The following is a 21,930-nucleotide window of genomic DNA, read 5'->3' on the forward strand; positions in this document are numbered from 1 at the left end:
ATCAGGCAAGCTGGTGCAATCTGCTAACTTGGGCAGAACAAAGTTTCTGGATATCTCCCGTTTTACCCCGAAGGGCTTCCTCAACTGATATCGTCAATGTGTATAACAGGTACATAAGTACTTGAATGATTCTCAGTAGTAATTATTACAGGATGGGAGACACCTGGCTTGAGAGCAGTACATGTGAAAAGGATCTAGGAGTCTTGGTAGACCACAAACTTGACATGAGTCAACAGTGTGATGCAGCAGCTAAAAAAGGCAATGCATTTCTGGGCTGCATCAATAGGAGTATATCATCTAGATCAAGGGAAGTAATAGTACCACTGTATTCTGCTCTGGTCAGACCTCACCTGGAGTACTGTGTCCAGTTCTGGGCACCACAGTTCAAGAAGGATACCGACAAGCTGGAACGTGTCCAGAGGAGGGCAACCAAAATGGTCAAAGGCGTGGAAACAATGCCTTATGAGGAACAGCTTAGGGAACTGGGTATGTTTAGCCTGGAGAAGAGAAGGTTAACGGGTGATATGATAGCCATGTTCAAATATATAAAAGGATATCATATAGAGGAAGGAGAAAGGTTGTTTTCTGCTGCTCCAGAGAAGCGGACACGGAGCAATGGATTCAAGCTACAAGAAAGAAGATTCCACCTAAACATTAGGAAGAACTTCCTGACAGTAAGAGCTGTTCGGCAGTGGAATTTACTACCAAGGAGTGTGGTGGAGCCTCCTTCTTTGGAAGTCTTTAAGCAGAGGCTTGACAGGTCTATGTCAAGAATGCTTTGGTGGTGTTTCCTGCTTGGCAGGGGATTGGACTGGATGGCCCTTGTGGTCTCTTCCAACTCTATGATTCTATGATTCTATTATCATTCAGCCTGTTGCGCTTTGTGTATTGTGACTACTGTATTTACGTAGCAAGGCATTGAACTTGGGGAGATGAACCTTCATGTAGTACCAAGGAAGATAATGGGTGATTGACGCAAATAGTTACCCTGTGCTGTGAGCCCTTCCTTCCATGGAGGGACAGTGGAGCAGAGACAAAGGCCAGCTTGAAGATTTCAGCGTTTGATTATGCACAGGGGCGTACCCAGGATCAAAACTAGGGGAGGGGCAAGCCATGGTCGTTCAGGGGCGAGGCCACAAAGTGGGAATGTGGGCGGGGCTACAGGGCCAGCGGGCTCGACGACTCTGCGGCGGTGGCTGCAGCCGCTAAATGAACCCCCTAAACTCTCTCACACGAAATTCCCCTGCTCTGAAGACACTGCTCCCATCCATTTACGGCCTAACCACCCCCCTAAAAAACCTCTTTGGGTCCCGCTTTCCCTTCTCCAGGACCCCCGAAAGCCTTTCCAGTTCCCACCCTATATATCTGGGATGGGGAAGGGGCTCAGATGGCTGCTAGTCCTGGGGGGCCATCCCCCGTGGTCTGGGAGGATACCGGGGACCCCCCCGCCAAGCTGAAACCCTGAAAGAATAAGAAGCTGCCACCGCCGCCTCCCCATCGCGAGGGAGCAAAAGATGGGAAAGGTAGGGTGGTGCAGCGCAGGCGAGTGAGCCCCCCCCAGCTGCGACCCTACAGCGGCGGCTCCCCCGCCCTCAACGCCCCTCTCTCGGCAGGGGCAGCAAGGGAGAGCGGCTGGGGGGGCACATTGGAAAGAAGGAAACAGCAGCCAATGCCCAGAGAGGGCAATGCACGCAGGGGGAGCGGAAAGCTGTGTCGCCCCCCAAGGCGGCTCCTTTCCTATTGCCCGGGGTGGAGGGTGGCGAGGAAGGGTCGCTGCCGCTGGGCTACTCCTGCCACCGGCAATCCGGCGCAAACGCCCCCACGCAGATTCCTTTCAGCAGCCGCGACCACCGCCTTTGGGCGCCGCCCCCCCACTCCTCCTTTGCGGGCTTCTGCTGCTTCTGCCCGCTGAGGCTGAACTGGCTCCTGTCGGTGCACTTCCTCTCCCAGCCCAGGAGGAGTTTCAGTACCAACTCCTAACTCGGGGGGGGTAGGTGGGGTGCGGAGAGGGGAAAGGGGGTGATTCCCAGCCCGCGGCGCCGACGATCGCAGTGCAGCCTACCAGGAGGCAGAGCGCGGCAGTGGCTGCATTCACTTGCCAGCCACGTCTCCTTCACTTGCCAGCCCAGCAGAACTCTTAGGCAGGAGAGGTTGCCGCCCGGCAGGGCTTTCCAGTGGGAGGCGCGAAGGCTTTAGTGGGCGGGGATTGGTGCAGATGTAGGCATGGCGGGCTGAGAGGAGGAGCTGCCGCCGAGGAGCCGCGGCACCAGCAGCGTTTCCTCCCCCCTCCCCTGTCAACAAGCGGGGCGCCGGGTATTTGCTTCCCAAGTCGGGCCCGCGGTTTGGCCTTCTAGGGGGGCAGCTGCCCCTCCCTGCCCCATGCTGGGTACACCCATGATTATGTAAGCTGGGAGTTCTAGGTGGGCAGTGGGCGGTGACATAGGCTGAAGGAAAAATGGTGGTGTTTTTAAAAAGTCTTTTGGAAAGGGGAGCCAGGGAGAAGTCCACGCCCGCTGGCTGGGAGGGGCTGCACCGAGAGACCAGGGGCTGTGACTGGCTGTTGCTTTGGATCCAAGCATGCTGAAGCTATGAGAAGAGAAACAAGAGACACTCTTGTGGTGTACTGTTCTGCACCCCTTCCACTGAAGGCTTCGGGTGTAAATAAAACATATTTCTAAGACACTGCAGACTCTGCTGTGCCTTGATTTTCCAATGGAAACACAACCCTGCGCGAGTACAGTCGTACCTCAGAAGTCGAATGGAATCCGTTCTGGAACTTCCAAAACGTTTGGAAACCAAAGCACGGCTTCTGATTGGCTGCAGGAAGTTCCTGCAGCCAATCGGAAGCCCTGTCGGATGTTGGGTTCCAAAGAACGTTCGCAAACACTCACTTCCGGGTTTGCGGAATTCAGGTGCCAAAACGTCCGAGTACCAAGGCGTTCGACAACCAAGGTACGACTGTACTAGGAACCCCTTGAAATCTCAGCAGAGATTGTGGGTGGTGTGGAGCAATATTCATTGCCTATTTTCTGGGGGTACTCAACAGTATGCAATACTGGCACCCTTTTAATGGATATATTAAAGGTTCAGCACTTACTGTAACAACTTCATGGTGAGTACTGGCACTTTCCCCCACATAACAAAATCTATAATGATATTAGACAAATATATAGCTGTTCAGTCGTACTGTATAATAAGTTGACGGGCTTTCTATTCGTTTGATGGGCTGTTAATGTTAGCTAGTTCATTTGTGCTGTTTCTAAAACCTTGATTAGGCATTCCCGCTGCCATTGCAAGGTCAGGGACAGTTCCAATGTTGTGTCTCAGCAACTTTTGCAAATGCTTAAGATTTAGCAACACTTTAAAGAAAGCAACTCTCCCAAAATCAAATGCATCTTATGCACACTTAACCCCAATTATCTGCATTTGTGTCCACTCTGCTCAGCTGGAGAACTACATTGCAAAATTCAGCAGAGTGTGAATTCTGAAGGATGGCCAAGTTTCAGTTCACAGCTTGTTTGGGGAAAGTAAGAATTTGGTAGGTTTGCCTTTAAATGCAAAATAAATTAAATTTATCCCCCATCTCTAACTACCATATACTGCGCCTCCCTCAAAGAAGAACAAAGTGAGAACACATTGAATCCCCCATCCCAATCTTATTCAGGCTAACCTCACCTAAATTCCTAGGCCATAGACTTTTAGATGAGTCCCTTTTATCTCTGTGATTATTAACTGTGAGAACTATTCTCTCTTATCAGCTTTTCTTTCTAGCAATGCTTCCAAGGATGTTAAATTTCTTAACTTGGTAAGCTATTGTGTAAAATGCCTTATTTGCAGAGATTGAGACCAACCTGTATTTTTGTACTAATCTCTTCTCGAATAACAACCCTAAATTGTACCCATAAACCTAAAAAAATGTGGTGCTATTACCACTGAGAAAAATCACCAAGCTTATATAACGTTTCTGCTCTGGCTAAGTGACCTGGACTGGGCTATGAGCTTCTTAATTCTGGTGTATGTGTTCAGTTCAGATGCTGTTCACTTCATCTTTCTTCTCTGGCATATGACTAAATGATATTTCCTGAATTTTAGAAAGGGCTTGACTGCCTTGAAAATGCACAAATATATGTGGGACAAGTCCTTTCATGGGATACTACACCAGAATGTATTGCATTGGACCCACACACACATGGTCTCTCTAACCAGCAATAAGTCAATAGGGCTACCACATTTTTCGCTCCATAACACACACTTTTTTCCTCCTAAAAAGTAAGAGGAAATGTCTGTGCGTCTTATGGAGCAAATGTGTGGTCCGTGGAGCCGAATTGCCCAGGGGCAAAAAGCAGGTCGTGCTTGTTTGTTTGTTTTTTTAGAAAGAGCTACTCTAAAGGCTAACAAGAGGGGAAGAGGGTGTTTAAAGGAAGCCGCTCAACAGCTGATTGCAAGAGATTGGGGAGGGAGATAAGGGAAGCTAGCTTCCTTCCCAGCCTGCCCCCTTGCCCCGCCCTCCATTGTTGAATGTTTTGCAGAGAGAGACTGTTTGTTTCCCCAACGACATGTGACTGGCTGATTAGACTATCTGTCTGGAAACTGTAGAAATGGCTCCCTTTCCTTTCCTAAAGAAGCTGCAGAACTGTGAGTTGAACCCCATAAAAAGGGGAAATTTTTTTCCCTTTGCAAAGTAAGCTCAACAACTTTGAGCTGATCCTCAAAAATGGAGCTTTCCCCCTTTGCAAAAAAGCTGCACAACTGTGAGCTGATCCCCCCCAAAAACGGGGCTTTCCCCCTTTCCCCCTCTAAAAATTAGGTGTGTGTTATGGTCCAAAAAAAATACGGTAAGTGCTTTTCACCCAGGGACTTCCAGGATCAAAAATATTGAAACACTACACTTGAGAACTAAAATCAAAGCTGGTACTCTTAAATGGTTATAAAAATTCTAAGATGTCATAAATAAAATGAATGTCCATAAGTACACAAGATAAGCATACATACACCAGTACATAAGCCACATGTCTGAAATAGTACAGGAGAGCAATGACAAAGCCGTCCTGACTCTTAATGACCCCAAATATTTCCTCTGCATAAGGAAGTATCATGGAAAAACTTTTCCTAATAGTTCTTTCCACATACAAATCATTCAAATCCAGTCAAAAGAGCATATTTTGTGTATGGATAGGGGAAGTATGTGACAATGGTTTCAGAAACTAGGGTATTTATCATTTCAAACAAAGGCCCAGACTGACAAGGATGCAATCAGCAAGCGTTATCAGGTATCTTGACAGACAGGAGACCAGCCATACTGTCAAATTTCTATTGAATCACAAAATTGTAGAGTTGGAAGGGACTACAGTCATACCTTGGTTTAAGTACGCCTCGGTTTGAGTACTTTCAGTTTAAGTACTCCGCAGACCCGCCTGGAACGAATTAATCCACTTTCCATTACTTTAAATGGGAAAGTTCGCTTCAGGTTAAGTACGCTTCAGGTTAAGTACAGACTTCCAGAACCAATTGTGTACTTAAACCGGGGTACCACTGTACAATGGTCATCTAGTCAAATCCCCTGCAATGCAGGAATCTTTTGCCCAACATTGGGCTTGAATGCTTGGCCCTGAGATTTTGAGTCTCTTGCTCTACCAATTGAGCTAGTTAGATATCTGTTGTAGACCGCCTCTTTCTGTGACGCTTGTATCATGATTTTGGGTGGTCTTTTGCTAATGGGTTGGGCAATTTCTAAAGTCTTTAAAAGCTGTTACATACCCTTTTCTGGTTCTTCGCCTCCTTGCAGGTGGAGGGAAACTTGGTTGCAACAGAAAAGATCTCCCTTGCTTTCCTTCTGCTGGTCCTGCCTCCACTCATTTTCACTGACCGATAATAGACCTAGGGGGACACAATGAATGCCTTGATGGGGAGCTGAGCTGCAAAAGCCAACCCCAAATTTTCACATAACAAAACCGAGGGGGGAAATGTCATTTCCTTTGCATTTGCAGGGCCTGTAGCATAAGGCTGAACAACTGTGGCCCTAAAGTCTCACACAGAGGTTCCCTTAATTTATTTTCTTCCAAAGCAACAAGGAAAAATGGTTATTACCCCAGTCACAGATGAGCAGCAATTGCTGCTGGTCATTGGAGCCAGCGTACCATGAAAGCTGAATACCAAGTGTTGAGAAGGAAAGTGCCGCTGTGAGGGCCTTTTATATTTCAGTTGAGAAAGAAGTACGTTACAGAAGATCAGCCAGGTTCTCGAGAGTATTATAAGCGCTTGTTGCCAGCATAATACAATTACGTTACGGAGTGCTAGAGGGACTCCTATATTTTTTCCCGCAAAAGACAAGGTCAAACACAGAGAGCTTCCAGGTATGAAATGCAGAATCCTATGAATTTATTATCTCTCCCACCACCCAACTCTCATAATCTGTTGCCGATAAGGAGAGTCTTAGGGACTATATTTCTCATTAAGATTAAAAAGAATGATTTCAATATTTTAGTTCCTCATCTATCTTATCCTCTAATTACCCTTTCATATGCTGCAGTAAGTACAGCGACATCTAATCTCTCCTTGACAGAGGAGGAGATGGCTTTTTACCTCAAGGTCCCAAGGTCAAAAGCCAAAGTCTTCCTGGTGCTGAAACAGCTCTATCTATCAAGTTTGTCTTGCCTTTAGAAAATACACTTGGGTACCTATTTGAGCCTCTAACAATTGCCCCTACCAAAGGGACTTCCACCTCTCTCCCTCGATCCCACCTTGCTGCATTTTAGCAAATTAGCAATACTTATGCTCCATTTCACCAAGGCACTGTTATGCAAATCACGTTTACGCATTGCTTAATTGGGAAATGGAATGCGAGGGGAGGCTTTTGCAATATTACAAACAATGAATATTTAAATTGGTCTGAAATGCATCTCATGGGCGCTTATGAGCCTATTAAAAATGTCGGGTTTGAAATAGCTTGTTTGCTTCAGGTTGAGCAATGTGTGTGCTCAGGTATGGCCCCTTCCTCAAAAACGGAAGGAAAGTGCCTTGCGTTGTAATTGACATTGCATCAACATGGCATCATGTTGATTGTGTACAATCCATAGAACAAAGTTGCTGCCAATCAAATAGGCACACAGTCTCTTTGAATATTTAAAAATGCAATTCAGAGTCTTCACTGATGTTCCAAGTTTGAACACATAGGATTTCGCTTTCCTTTTCTGCCACACCTGCTCTGTGCATCCTGCAAAATCTGCTCCAGAAAAACATTGCATTTGCATGCATGTGTGAATGTGCTTGATGTTAGCGTGGTTTTAGTCTGTGGGCCTATCTTTGAACATCATAAAAACATGAGAAGAATTTCCTGGATCAGGTCAATGACCCATCTAGCCCAATATCCTCACAGAGAGCTATGGGAAGCCCGAGGAGCTATGCCTTGGGCATAGCTGCCAAGTATCCCGTATCCGCCGGGAAAACCCCTTTTTTTCTCACCGTTTCCGGCGGTCTCCCGTTTGGCAGAGAATCCCGGCATTGTCCCTTACATTCGATTCTTCCTGGCGGCCATTTTTCTGGTGCCGCTTTGCCCTTCTATGGGCACCAGAAAATGGCGGCGCCGGAAGTCGCTTCCGCGCATGACCGGAAGTTGCGTGACGCAACTTCCGGTGGCGCTTCGCCCTTCTATGGGCATCAGAAAATGGCGGCGCCGGCGCCGGAAGTCGCTTTTACGTGTTTCCGGTCATGCGTGGAAGCGACTTCCGGCGCTGGCGCCGCCATTTTCTGGTGCCCATAGAAGGGCGAAGCGCCACCGGAAGTTGCGTCACGCAAGCTGCCGATCCCGGATCTTTACGATCCGGACTTGGCAGCTATGGCCTTGGGGTGATGGGTATGCATTGAAATGCTATCCGTCTACAACATATATTGCTTTCATTAGGATGCCCATCCGGACTCCAGAATATGAGGTGGATAGTCAGAATTTTTACTCCCTTCATTGAATGAAACTGGAATTCTCCTCTTGTATTTGGACAAACTTGCTCAATTCGTACAGCACTGGAGAACAAGGCACATTGAAGGGGAAAGTTGAATGACAATTAAGAAGTTTTGTTATGAGTTTGGTCACAGGCGATAATGAGCAGGTGTCCCTCAGCAGCCATACAATGGCTCCTCCAGGTTCTCTTCAAATGTATTTACATCAAGGTCATTTTGCAAACCACTGTACGGTGTAGCGGAGAAGGTGTCAAGTTGTACTGAGAAACCCTGGATTCAGATCAGGGACATTGTTAGGGGGGTGGCCCAGGTGGCCAGAATCCTGGGAAATTTATGTCACACCCCAGTTCTCCTGCTTCTCCCTCTCTGTTTTAAATAAAAATGAAAAACAAAAACAAAAAACAATACTATTGAGATCAGCCAGCCGATAGCTTAATTTGCGCAGAAATCAGGGCTTTTTTCATCCGGGACTGTCCGGAACTCAGTTCCAGCACCTCAGGCAGGCACCGTTGCCATTACAAGAGGACAAGAAAAGCATTCTCTGTTATCTCCTCTATTACACAAACACACCTTCGTTCTGGAGTCCCAGGACAATGATTCCTGGGTGTGTAGCAGAAGAACTCTTTCATTTGAGAAAGATTCAATTGCTAAGCAAAACTAGTTAAAATAATGTAAGTGGACATTTATGAAATCGTGCTTTAAATCTGGAGCATTAATTTGTTTTAAATTTAGAAGCAGTAGCTAGCAGGTCAAATTATTCAGCCTTACAGAGCCTTATCACTACTTAATGCAGGAAAGTAAAGAGCTTTAAGAGTGTTTGTTTTATTATTAAAAATAATTTGCCTCCATTGTGTGCCGTATGAATAATAGAAATTAGAAATGGAAGAATTGTATTAGGTCCTTTATCTTGTTTCTACTGCAGAATAGTTCCCAACAGTATATTTTCCAGCACTTTTATCCAATCTAATTTAAACGTATCTTATATAATTGTGCTTCTACTCTATCCCTTGGGAAATTATTGAATAGTGTCACAGAAATTACATTTTAATTTTTTTTCCCAGTGCTGTTTTACATAATTTTTTTATTATTCTTATAAGGAGCTGATCAATTGAAACACAAAACTTGTTAAAATATTTCATGTGCTATACTTTTCTAAGTCCTTCTTTTTGCAAATTTGCAATATTTTGCTTTTTTTTAATATTGAAAACTGGTCTGATACATTCAGAGAGTCTCAATGATAGTAATGGGATATGACCTGTTTTTTTTGGAGAATTCCTTTGCATTAGGCTATCCTCTAACTTAAGTAGAAACATAATCACAACAGAATGCTTTAAGAACATGAGAGCTCAACACGATGAGGCCAAAGGACCCTCTAGCCTAGTGTTCTGCTCTCACTGTAGCCAAGCAGATGTCCACAAGGAAGGCACTCTTGCAGGCCAAAAAGTTCACATTAAATATATTAGTCTCTTTTACAGTCATACCCCAAAGAATGGACAAACACCACAACTGCTTTTGGTAAATGAACCACCATAGCCTCTAGAGGGTGGTGAAAATTTGTGTCCTGGGCTTTTTAGACTCTTCTACCCATGTATCTGAAACCAAAGGGGCACATTGGTTGCCAGATGTAATTCCCACCCCCAGCTCTCTACCCCACTACTAGTCTTTGAGGCTTCTGGGTTTGTAGTTGCTTTTGCTGGAGAAGCAGATGTTTGCAAGTGCTCTCAGGCATATGTTTAGATCTGCTCTCCTCAAATAGTGCCTTCCAAATGTTCTGGACCACAACTCCCATCACTCCCAGCCAGCATCGCCAATGCTTGGAGATCACACGAGTTGTAGTCCAGCAACACCTGGAAGTTACCATGTTGAGGAAAGCCTAGATTAGATACTAGGAGACGCGGGTGGCGCTGTGGTCTAAACCACTGAGCCTATTGGGCTTGCCGATCGGAAGGTCGGTGGTTCAGATCCCTGCGACGGGGTGAGCTCCCGTTGCTCTGTCCCAGCTTCTGCCAGTGCCAGTAGATAAATAGGTACCGCTGCGGCGGAAAGGTGAATGGCGTTTTCGTGTGCTCTGGTTTCCGTCACGGTGTTCCATTGCACCAGAAGTGGTTTAGTCCTGCTGGCCACATGACCCGGAAAGCTGTCTGCGGACAAACGCCAGCTCCCTTGGCCTGAAAGCGAGATGAGCGCCGCAACCCCATAGTCACCTTTGACTGGACTTAACCATCCAGGGGTCCCATACCTTTTACCTAGATTAGATACTTATGGGTATGGGTGGTCAGAGTTTTTACCAGCACGCTGTTTTTATTTGGACTTAAAAGTATGGCAAACAAAATTGGTCTGATTTCCCGCTGCAATAAACTTCGAACAGTTTTTGCCTACACATGTTGCTCATGAAAAGCAGAAAAACAATCTATGTTGTCTTTTTTTTTTTTTTGTAAAGCCTTTAGTAATTAAGATGTAAACGCTGAGTGGATTGCAAGACAATTCCCAGCTCTGGCTGACTCTCCTCCGAGAAAGATCTCTGTCAAGACTTGGAAAAACCCTTAAGGAAATGTCTCAAATGCTACACCGAGACTGTGTTGAATTAACTGGAAAAACCAGGCTCGGAAACTGTCAGGAAGTGTATGTGACTGGGATTAGCACACCACTGTGAGGCTATGAGCCAAGATTTGCGGGGAGAAAAGATTCAAAAGGCATGCTTGGGGCTCTGCATTGATTGTAGCACCAGGGGAAGAAAGATCCCTAAATATTTAAAGATTAAGCATTATGTGTGGGAAAGGGTTGGAATAGTAAACTAAATAAAGGCGCAGCTGGGTTATCAATAATATGTGCCCCGTTTTAGCTTCCCCCCTCCTAATGATTGGTGGGAAGGAGCATAGCTCAGTGGCAGAGCACCAGGTTAGATTTCCAGCATCTGTAGATAGGGCTGGGGGCGCCCCCTTCTTGAAACCCTGGAGAGCAGCTGTCATTGCAGACAATACTGCAGACAATACTGGATACACAGACCAAAGGTATGATTCTGCATAAGGTCGCCATGTTCCCATGTGGGTGAAGGATTGCTTTTCTGTAGGGTAGTAACTGTACTGTACGGCTGTTTTACTTTATTATTATTATTATTATTAAAAAGAGGGTAGAAGTGAGGACTACCGCTAGGGGAAAAAAAAGGAGCAGAACAGCAAAGCAATGAAACAAAATACAAGGGAAAGGGTTTGGAAATGGGGAGGCATGTTCACTTAAAGAGGAAGCAACCCTGTATTTAATTTATAATTATTTTCTTTTTATTTCCTGTATGTAATTGTCTTTGGAAATAAGAGAGTGTGTGTGTGTGTGTGTGTGTGTGATTTTTAAAATAAACACGAGAATTCTGATTTAAAAAGAACTATGTTTCCTCAGACATGGATCTTTGATAGGTTTCCCCCCAAAAGAAATTCATTCATGTCAGGCACATTTCATTGAAAGACTAATAATAATAATAATAATAATAATAATAATAATAATAATACCAGCCACTCTGGGCAGCTTCCAACACAAGTACAAAACAGATGTGACCAGCTGATAATTGTCTCAATATTGCATGATTATTAAATATAAACTAAACCAAAACTAAGACGTCAATTTTCAAAATTCCAATCAAGTCCCTTGCTCCCATAGAATACTGTAGGAAGTTCAAAGGTATGAAAGAGTTCATTCCAATGATAATGCTTGTAGTATTGCTAGTCCATAAAGTAAGAAAGTAATTGTCAAAGGTGTACAGCACATATTGTGGAGCCCGGCGATAGTTCTGTAATCCCGCCAATCCAACAAATGCAGTTGAAATTCTCACAAAGAGGCACACAATCCAGGGACAAGGTTATCCGGATTATAGTGAGAATTTCAATTGCATTTGTTGGATTGGTGGGATTGGCGACTATGGGGTTGTGGCACTCATCTCACTTGCAGGCTGAGGGAGTCGCCGTTTGTCCACAAACAGCTTCCCGGGTCATGGGGCCAGCATGACTAAACTGCTACTGGTGCATGGAGGACCGTGACAGAAACAGAGCGCATGGAAACGTTGTTTACTTCCCTGCCGCAGTGGTACCTATTTATCTACTCGCACTGGCGTGCTTTCGAACTACTAGGTTGTCAGGAGCTGGGACAGAGCAACAGGAGCTCAGTCTGTTGCCGGATTTGAACCGCCGACCTTCTGATCGGCAAGCCCAAGAGGCTCAGTGGTTTAGACCACAGCGCCACCCGTGTCCCTACAAATTCAAATACTGTATAAGCAAAATAGCTAAGTGCACTCGATCACAATGTGACTTTACGATCCTCGACAGCTTCACCTTTGCCCTGCTTAATTATCCCAGTGACCTGAAATGTTTTATACTGTGATGCCAATAAAGGTATTTGATTTGGGGATCTTATCCCCAGATATAAGAGAAATGTATTCCTTTACGTGACTTCAGTGGCCAGAATACTGATTGCAAAGAACTGGAAGGGGGAGAAAATCCCATCAGTGTTAGAATGGCAAAATAAACTCTGCAAGTTTGTAGAAATGGCAAAATTGACAGCAATTATTAGAGGCCATACAAATCAGAAAATAAGAATGGGATGGAGTGAAGGAATACATGAAAAAATATTGTTCCAGAATTGAAATAATAATAGATAATGGGTAAAAAGCACAGGGGTAAGTAAGAAAAGAATAAAAGAATTAACTGGACAATTACTAAATCGAAAAAACAACAAGATGGAAGAAATAAAATTCTGAGATCACACACTTGCGAGGGGGAGTGGGGGGGTTTGTGGGAATTTATAATATTATTTAGAATATAAATTTTCTAACTGCGTTGTATTTATATATAGTAAAGAGAAGTTTAGAGTAATGATGCATATTTTAATTTCAATGTGGGCAATTTAGGTAATGGACCTATGTTAGCAAATGAATTAGATGTCTGTATTTTTGAAACTGAAGTTTGTATTGTACCCCCCTGTTATTTTCTGGTTTTGAAATAAAATTAAAAACAAACAAACAAAGGTGTTTGATTTGAATTGAATTCAAATATAAGGAATTCAAATATAATGAACTGTCAGGCCTTGATGTTTCCCACCAGCAGGCAGCACCTAGGCAGCAGACTGAACCGGCATCTAAGCCGCATTGTTAAACCTTTCTGGGAATTGCAGCTCTGGGAAGGGGCTAGAGGTCATATGCAAATAACTGATATCATTGACTTCAGTGGAACTTAGTCATGACTAACTATCTAGATGAGGTCTGAGGCTTGGAAAGGCCATTGACTGTAACGGAAGTATAACTTCACCCCTTTTGAGGATTGGCGATGGTTGATTTCTTTTCGCAGGAGATCCATAAACGAGGATTGCCATAGCAAAGAGTTTCAACAAATCGAGCTTAATGGGAAAAACTGTCTGGCTGTTGGGAAATCAGCCCCAATGTTCACTCCATTTAGCATGAAAGCAATCAAGACATACCTACTTCAATTTTTCACAGGATACCCACCAGCCGAACATTGGAGAGAGAGAGAGAGAGATTTGTTTTCAAGAATATCAGCTTTTAACATACTTAGCATCTCCCCAAGGACTTTACAAGCATCAAGAAACCATTGCCGGTGAACTAGCAAAAAGGAAGCTTGATTTCCGGAGACAGAAAATCAGAAAATAAAGATATCATTTAATGCCTTTCCCCGAGCAATAGGATACATTTCCTTTGGAGTAGTATGTCACGACACTGCAGAGATAAACTGAGAAGTGACCAAGAGAGGCGGGGAAAGGTGTGAGGGAGCTGTCAAGCTGTTTTCCCCAGTCTGAGGAGTAGATAGTTTTGCAAGCTGTATCAGCTTTACAGGTGACTCTCACCCATGTTTACTTAGGGCAGGGGTTCCCAACAAAATTTTCTCGAGGACCCCTCATCGAGCCGCTATTGTGACAAGGACCCCCATTAATTCCTAATCCTAAAATTAAAAAGTGAGAACCAAATTAAGAGTCTTTCTATATTTTATATTTATACGTTTTTTACAGTTACAACAGAGTACTCCATCAGTATACAGTTAGTTTTAATTTTCAGTTCTTAATGAGATGAGTTAAATCTGTCCTTTGAGTCCATTATTTCTGAAATATTAGGTTCCAAACTTGAAACTTTCACTCTGAAATCCGACCGCATGTCGAGCCGATTCCTATATTTGTTTTTCATGAAACCCATGGAAGAAAATGCTTGCTCACACCGATATGTGGTTGCAAATGGAAGGATCTTTTTCATTGCCTTATCTCCAAGTTTCTTGTAGTCCTTGCGGCATACAGCAGAACTACTGCCTCTATCTAATTCTAGTTTTGCGCTAGACTCTGCTCATGCAGGAAGCGGCCAAAACAAAAAATCTGTTATCATACGAAATATATTTAATATATTTTTTATTCTAATAGGATCTTGAGGACCCCTCTGGCATAGCTCGCGGACCCCTGGGGGTCCCCGGACCACCTGTTGGGAACCACTGACTTAGGGATTAAGTCCCACAGAGTTCAATGAGATGTGCAGAGCAATACCATGATCACATCATACCAGGTCCTGACATACATTACCATTATACTGGCAGCTGGTGTATTCAATGAGTGTTCAGGCCCGGGAGGGAATTGGAAAACACTCCCAGAAAATACAAAGACATTTCAGCATCGCTGGAAATATCACCAGTCCCCTCCCCCTGAAACATGGGCTTAGCTGGCATTACCGACTACTAGCCCTGAGCAATTTGGGGGAAAGGTTACCTTAAATACCTTGATTTTTCTATGTAAGCTGCTTGTTTTAAAATTATTACTGGAGGAGTTGATAAGTTTAGCCACATTCTTAAAAATCAAAACTGGAGGGGAGGGGAACACAACAACAACAACAACAACAACAACAACAACAACAACAACAACAACAACAACTTCCTTCATGCATTTAAGTTTTCATCTCCACGGTTGTTCCCTTCCAGTGCTAATTTAGCTGTAGGAGTACAGATCTTGTTTAAATTTAGAAAAGGACATATTTTTCTGTACTGAAATGTAGCATAGTCCAAAAGTGGGGGGGGGGGGGATCCACTGTGTGAAGATGCAGTTATAGAAAAAAATATATATTATAGCATACAATAGTATGAGACACACAGAAAGGCTGTAACTGTGAAGGTCCGGGCATCATTTTTCATTTTCACTTCAGTATCAACCCATTGGTAACACGGTAAAAGAAAAAAAAATCTGCTTAAAATCTAGCAGGTGTGATATTTTGTTAGAGATGGGACGATTCCATAAAGAACGTTAACAGTGGCTGTTGCTGTTTAGGAACAGCTCAGAACACATCTCTTAACAAGGAGACATGGAAGTGCAAGGCAATGGAAAAAGGAGACGCCACAATTTCAGTGCATGTAACTGCACTCCTATATCTAGGAGCACAATGGGACAATGTGTAGACAGGCACTGTAAGTGTGACACCTGTTACATGTATTTCCTTCCTAAATTCCCAACAACATGCCAGAACTATGGAATAGCTTTAGGTTCTTTGTGATTAGCAGGGGATATCGTTGGAAAATTAGCATCTGCTTTTATGCCAACCACGTAGTCATATGATATGGAAAAAGCAAATGATAATTCAAAGTGCTGGTGCTGACCTTTAAAGCCCTAAACGGCCTCGGTCCTGTATACCTGAAGGAGCGTCTCCACCCCCATTGTTCAGCCCGGACACTGAGGTCCAGCGCCGAGGGCCTTCTGGCGGTTCCCTCACTGCGAGAAGCAAAGCTACAGGGAACCAGGCAGAGGGCCTTCTCGGTAGTGGCGCCCGCCCTGTGGAATTCCCTCCCATCAGAGGTCAAAGAGATAAACAACTACCTGACATTTAGAAAACATCTGAAGGCAGCCCTGTTTAGGGAAGTTTTTAATCTGTGACATTTTATTGTATTTTGATCTTTGCTGGAAGCCGCCCAGAGTGGCTGGGGAGACCCAGCCCGATGGGCGGGGTACAAATAATAAATTATTATCAGGCCCATCCTAGCCATAGAGGCGTGTTGAACCATGGCGCTGGGCGCTGGAGGGCGCCAGGGAAGTGGTCTGGGGGCCACAGCTCGGCGGCGAGCCGGGCGCGCAGCGGGGCGGGCGAGGGGGCTCCTGAGCTTGCACAGAGTGCCCTTTATCTCTCCTGGCCTGGCCTGGCTGGCCTGGCCCCGCCCGCTCCCGTGCCGGCTGGGAATGAGGGGGATGAGAGGCCGGGCGCTGCGTGGCACCGCCCCCCAGCAGAGGCCTCCGCGTCGGAGGAGGCGGCAGCGGCACCCCAGAGGACAACCAGGCAGCCCGCCCCGCCCTCGGCACCCGGCCCGCCTGTGCCATGTCCCTCCTCTGCGTCCACGGTGAGTCTGGGGGGGGGCGGCGGTGGAGGGACCTTTGCACCACGGCGCTTGATGTGGTTAAGACGGGCCTGATTATTATTATTATTATTATTATTATTATTATTATTATTATTATTATCATCATCATTATTTTGAAAATGGGAAGTTGGCCAGAAGAAATGCCAGTATCAAGAAACACTGTATTCCCAATCTCTCTCTGTGCATAGCTGCCAAGTACCCCCGTTTTCCCCGGGAAACCCCCGTTTTTACTTACCTTTTCCCGGTGGTCCCCCATATCACTTCGCCTCCCATTTTTCTCCGTTATTTTCTCCTGCCGGCGGCCATTTTTTCTTTCCGATTTGCCCTTCTATGGGTACAAAAAATGGCCGCCACCGGCTTCAAAAGTCGCATAGATGCGACTTCCGGTGTCGGCGGCGGCCATTTTTGGTGCCCATAGATGGGCGGAGTGACACCGGAAGTTGCGTCGACGCACTTCCTGACATGCGTACAAGCGACCTTCGAAGCCGGCGGCAGCCATTTTTGGTGCCCATAGAAGGGCAAAGCGACACCGGAAGTTACGTCGACGCAACTCCCGGTGTCACACGGCTGCCGGTCCCGGATTCTGCAGTCCGGGACTTGGAAGGTAAGCTCTGTGTGTGTGTTATGTGCATTAACCACTGAGATATTCAGTGGTTGTGCCAATGAACTGTATGGCAAGTTGCTGGCACAAAATCCAACAACTGCTCTCCTAAACAGCTGATAAACACGAGCACAGTCCCAACCCCCCAAAAGGCAACCCATGCATGGTACCAGTTGAACCGTGGGACCCGAGTCCTTATGTCCAGCGCTTTTTTTCAGCAGGAACTTGCCAGAACTCCATTCCGGCACCTCTCAGATGGGCGCCATTGCCATTATAAGAGAACAAGGAAGGTGTTCATGGTGAGTTCTGGCACCTCTTTTTCTAGAAAATTAGCACTGCTTATGTCTAATAAGACTAGGGGGTTTGAACTAAACCCACATTCCATACTTAGCAAACAAAGCAGAAGCCTTAGTAGATTTTTTAAAAAAACTTAATTAAAAAGCATCAATGTTTGCTAGTGCCAAACGGTTAAATCAGTTTTGATGAACTGGAATTAGCGAGCAGTAAGTCCTCATCAGGAACAACTAAGTTTCACGTTTAAAAAAATCTGAAGCAGAATGCTAATTGGAAGAGTTTGAACTGTGAGCTGTAGGAGTCCTTTGTGATATTTCTGGATATGAATAATTTGAAAAACTGTCAATCTCGGGACATACCTTGATATAAGAAAGTAATTCCCTTAACAATTGCAGTATAAATGAAGTGCTTGCCAGTTTTTGTCTAGCACAAGAGTCTCTAGAAAGTAAGGGAGTGAGATAAAATGCCCTGAACTATGCTGATTCAGAACTGAAAAAGTTAAGGTAAATTTTCTCGCTGATAAATAAGCAAGTGTATTCTGGCTCCCAACAGCATTTTAAAATCTGAAGTATTGCTCTTTTTGTAGTGGTGAAATTCCTAGCATCTCACAGCAATTTGGGGGCGGGTGGTGGTGGAAGAAAGTTTCCTTCATTTAAAGCTCATGTAGATTGTACTATTTTACAAATATTTTAAAAGCCAAGGTTAAACCAAATCCCTCTTGGTGCATGAACTGCCACAGTTTCATTATCTCCATCTCTCGGTTTTAATACCCTGGTGCCTTCAAACATTTTAAGTAATGGGCTGCATAGCCTCGCTTGTTTAAAAATAGAGCTTCTTGTTATTTTTCGGGGAGCCGGTTTGATCCGCGCTCTCAAGGAGACAAGGTAGAGTTTCTTTCCTGTGAGAATATTAATATTCTAATGGGCAAAACTTCGGGGATAATTAATCAAAATGCTGGAGTTCCAATTCCCTAATGGGAGAAAAAAGAGATAAGGGACCAAGCTAATCCCTTGCATAACTTCATTGTGGTTTTCCTGTTCTTTTACTCCCTTAACAATTATACTAGTGTAAGTGTTGTTAGAGAAACCTTGATTACTGCTGCTAATGAGACCTCATTATTATTCTCTGATGCAAAGCTTCTCTTCCTTTGACTTCATTAGGCTTCATCTTCCTCCGGTTTGGGCTACATTAAAGCGGAGTCTTTTGCAAGCTTGCAAAGCGAGATTCCCACCGCTTTACGTAAAGTTATTAGCAACAACTACGAAAGAAAGAAAGAAAGAAAGAAAGAAAGAAAGAAAGAAAGAAAGAAAGAAAGAAAGAAAGAAAGCAATGCTGGTAACAGTTCAGCTGTGATACAGCATATGGTCGATGGGCTACCATGTGTTCCAACAGCCTCCTTTCTCTGCCCCTCGTTTCACACAATCCTTTGAGTCAGGAAGTTGGGGCCTGTAGAGAAGCCAAATAAACTTTGTAACACGAGCTAATTTATTTGCTGAGAAATGCTCCTGAAAGCAGAATGATTATTCTAATACGCATGCTGGAGATGGTTAGGATCCTTGTCAGCTTGACATCTGATACCTGGTTGTAATATTAGACTCGGCAGGCCAAAGATGAGAATGACCTGGATTTTTATTTCCTTTTTATTTATTTATTTGCTTCATGAAAACAGGTGCTGCAAATCGGGGCAGGGGAGCTTGTGGCCCTCCAGTTTTGGTTTGTTTAAAAAAAACAGTTTTTATTAAATATTTCATTGTGTTCTTTCATTCTGTTGCCTAGAGTTAGTGTAGGGGTTATGTCAGCATCATGCGGATAGGCCCTTTGTTTATAGCATTATAGATTTAAGGAAGAGATTCCCCCGAATCCCAGAAATTAATAAATGCCAGGGATTTGATTAATTGGGATATGGATTAAAGTGCAGAATTGTGCCAGGGGGGGCTGCCCACCCCAGGTGTCATCACTGAGGGGGGTAACATTTGGCGTGCCACCCGCCCGCGACTCCCAAGCCTACCCTGAGCTGTCGGGGGAAGGAGCGGAGCTGCGTCTCCCTGCCGGCAGCTTCCCCCCTCCCCCTTCATTTTGACAGCTCGGGGGGGGAGGGAGCTGCTTCCTGGGGGGAGGGAGCCTCCCCCGAGCTGTCAAAAGCAAGAGGGAAGGGAGAAAGGCTGCTGGCAAAGCCGCACGGCTCCCTCCCCCCACCGCTCAGGAAGCAGCCCCCCATGGGTGGCTCACTCCGCCTCCATGGGCATCCTACCCCCTGGGAAGCTCGCCCCACCCCCAGGGCCCTGCCCCCGGGTGCACAGCAGGTGTGCACCACTCTGGGTGCCAGAGCAGCTAGCTCCGCTTTGGTGCCAGATAGGGAACTCAAGGAATTCCTGGGCTGGCTTATGCAAACCAGCCAAGCTGCGAACCTGTTAACCTGACGAAGGGTGTTGACGGGCCATTGGGGAGTGAGATGATACCAAGGTGATGGGGTGTATGTTTGAGGGGAAGGAAAAGGGTTGCTGGGAGGAAGAAGAGTTGAGATCCACCTCTGGGGGAGGCTGGCTGCCGGCTGCTTGTACTGCTGCCTCTTGAAATGACAATGCCATGAGATCCGGACTCCCTCCATGCAGACGGAAGGTGTAAATAGGTGAATAAAGCATATTTCTTAAAGCCACAACAGTCTCCTTTGTGTTTTCCATTCTCCAAAGGAACACAGACCCTGTCCGGGTGCCTGGGACCCCATGGGCTCTTGCCACTGCTTGGCAGAGAGAGGGGCAGGCCCCTGGCTTTTGTAACAATATATATTAATGTTGCAAGAGCTAAGGGCAATCCGGTTGGTTGCAGTGTGGTTTGTTTGTTTGGGTGTGGTGGTGAGGGGTTGGTTGTTGGGTCAGGTTAGCCATATTGATTCGTGTGCTGTTGGGGTGGATAACTTCATTGTCCTGTTGAGCTGTGATGTGATAAAGGGGAACCACATTGGGGTGAAGGCATCTTCCTTCGCTTGTCCCTGGGAGAATTTAAGTCCGTTGGTTAGCTTTTCTAGCAGCTGTGGTTGATGGTGAATGCTGCCATAGCCACTGAAAGGGAACCCTTGAGGCAGTAGCAGTCCAGCTTCCACCTGTGGCAGAATCATACCTGCCAAGTTCCTCTCTGAAAAATAAGGGACCGGACCGAAAGTAGCATACTGGAAGTAGCATGGTGGCCATTTTGGAACTGGGCGGAGCATGCTCAGAAGTGACTTTTGATGCTGCTGTGCCCAGTTCCAAAATGGCTGCCACACCAGAAGTCACGCTGCAGCCATTTTGGAACTGGGCAGAGCAGCATCAAAAGTCGCTTCTGAGCATGCTCCGCCCAGTTCCAAAATGGCCGTCGCACCAGACTAAACCGGGGAAAAACAAAAAAACCCGTTTTTTTCGGCTGGGGACAGCTGGAAAAACGGGGGTTTCCCGGGGAAAACGGGAGACTTGGCAGCTATGGGCAGAATTGGCCGGTGGGTCTGCACTGACACGCTAACCCTGCTAAGGGGTGGTGGCTGTTCTCTGCTTATCTGAACTGGAGAGCCCATAAACACCCGATTCACACATAGAGTGTGAAAGGAAGGGAATTTCTCTCCTCTCCTGCCCTCTCCCACCCCTTCATTAGCACAGAAGAGCTGCATAGAGGTTGACTGGATGGTTTTGCCTCTTGCAAGATGCCTAGATTGACAAGAGAAGCACAATATGAATACCCAGAATATAAAAAAGAGAGAAGAAAACTGATTTTAAAAGACCAACAAGGAATGCATTCATTCCGCTGAGAGTTTGGAAGAAGGAGGGGAGTGTCCCCTGTTAAGTAATGTCATTTAATTCGCTGAAATTGTAAATGCTCGTATGCATTGCTATGTGTTTATATTTGATTGGTTGGTAACTGCCTGCAGGAAGAAACATTTGATGCTGCCTCCTACACTAGTGGAGCTGGTTGGATTGGTTGGGTTTCTAAGCCTTTTGTTTTTTGTTTGCCTTTGGTGTTTTATAAATGTGTTAGCCACTTTGAGGACTCCAGCTGAAAAGCAGGATATAAATCTATTGAATAAATGTAATATATTAAAACTCAAAGAAATCGCAAACATATTTCAAAGTGAGTTTTTTTTTTAAAAGCAATAACATAGTCTCATTGGTACTGTAAAAAGATCATCAGTGGTGGTATTTATGCTGGTGTAATTAGAAGAAGATTTAAAAAGGAATATGGAGAAGAATAGAGTAACTGTGGACTTGTCTGTCTGGACCTATCTCTAAGCCAATATGGTGATCATCCTTAAACCCTACAGAAGTACAGTAAATGAGCTTTGTGCCTCGATATCCTTTAGCTACTTGCCTATACAGTACATAGTTCATCTCAAATGTCAGTTGCAATGCAAGTGCACTATTGATAATGTGCATCTGTCTTCCTATAAGCGAAAGACTAGTGATTTCAACCCCCCCCCCCAGCGATCACTCTGTCCACACCACAAAGCTGGCAGTGAAACTCTGCATAGAAGGGAGCATGTTGCTCACACAGGTTGTAAATAAACCCGGACTCGACTTTAATTTGGTCCCAGCTTTTGGAGAGGCGTTGTTGGCATAATTGCCCCCCACCCGGCGGCAATCAACAGGGCCAAGAAAATTGCTAATTGTGCGGTGGCACAGAAGGTGCAACTATTGAATGGTTGGGCGATACGACAGCCCCGCCATTACTTTTGACCAGGAGTCC

This window comes from Zootoca vivipara, chromosome 12, assembly GCF_963506605.1.
Source record: "Zootoca vivipara chromosome 12, rZooViv1.1, whole genome shotgun sequence".
NCBI lineage: Eukaryota > Metazoa > Chordata > Lepidosauria > Squamata > Lacertidae > Zootoca > Zootoca vivipara.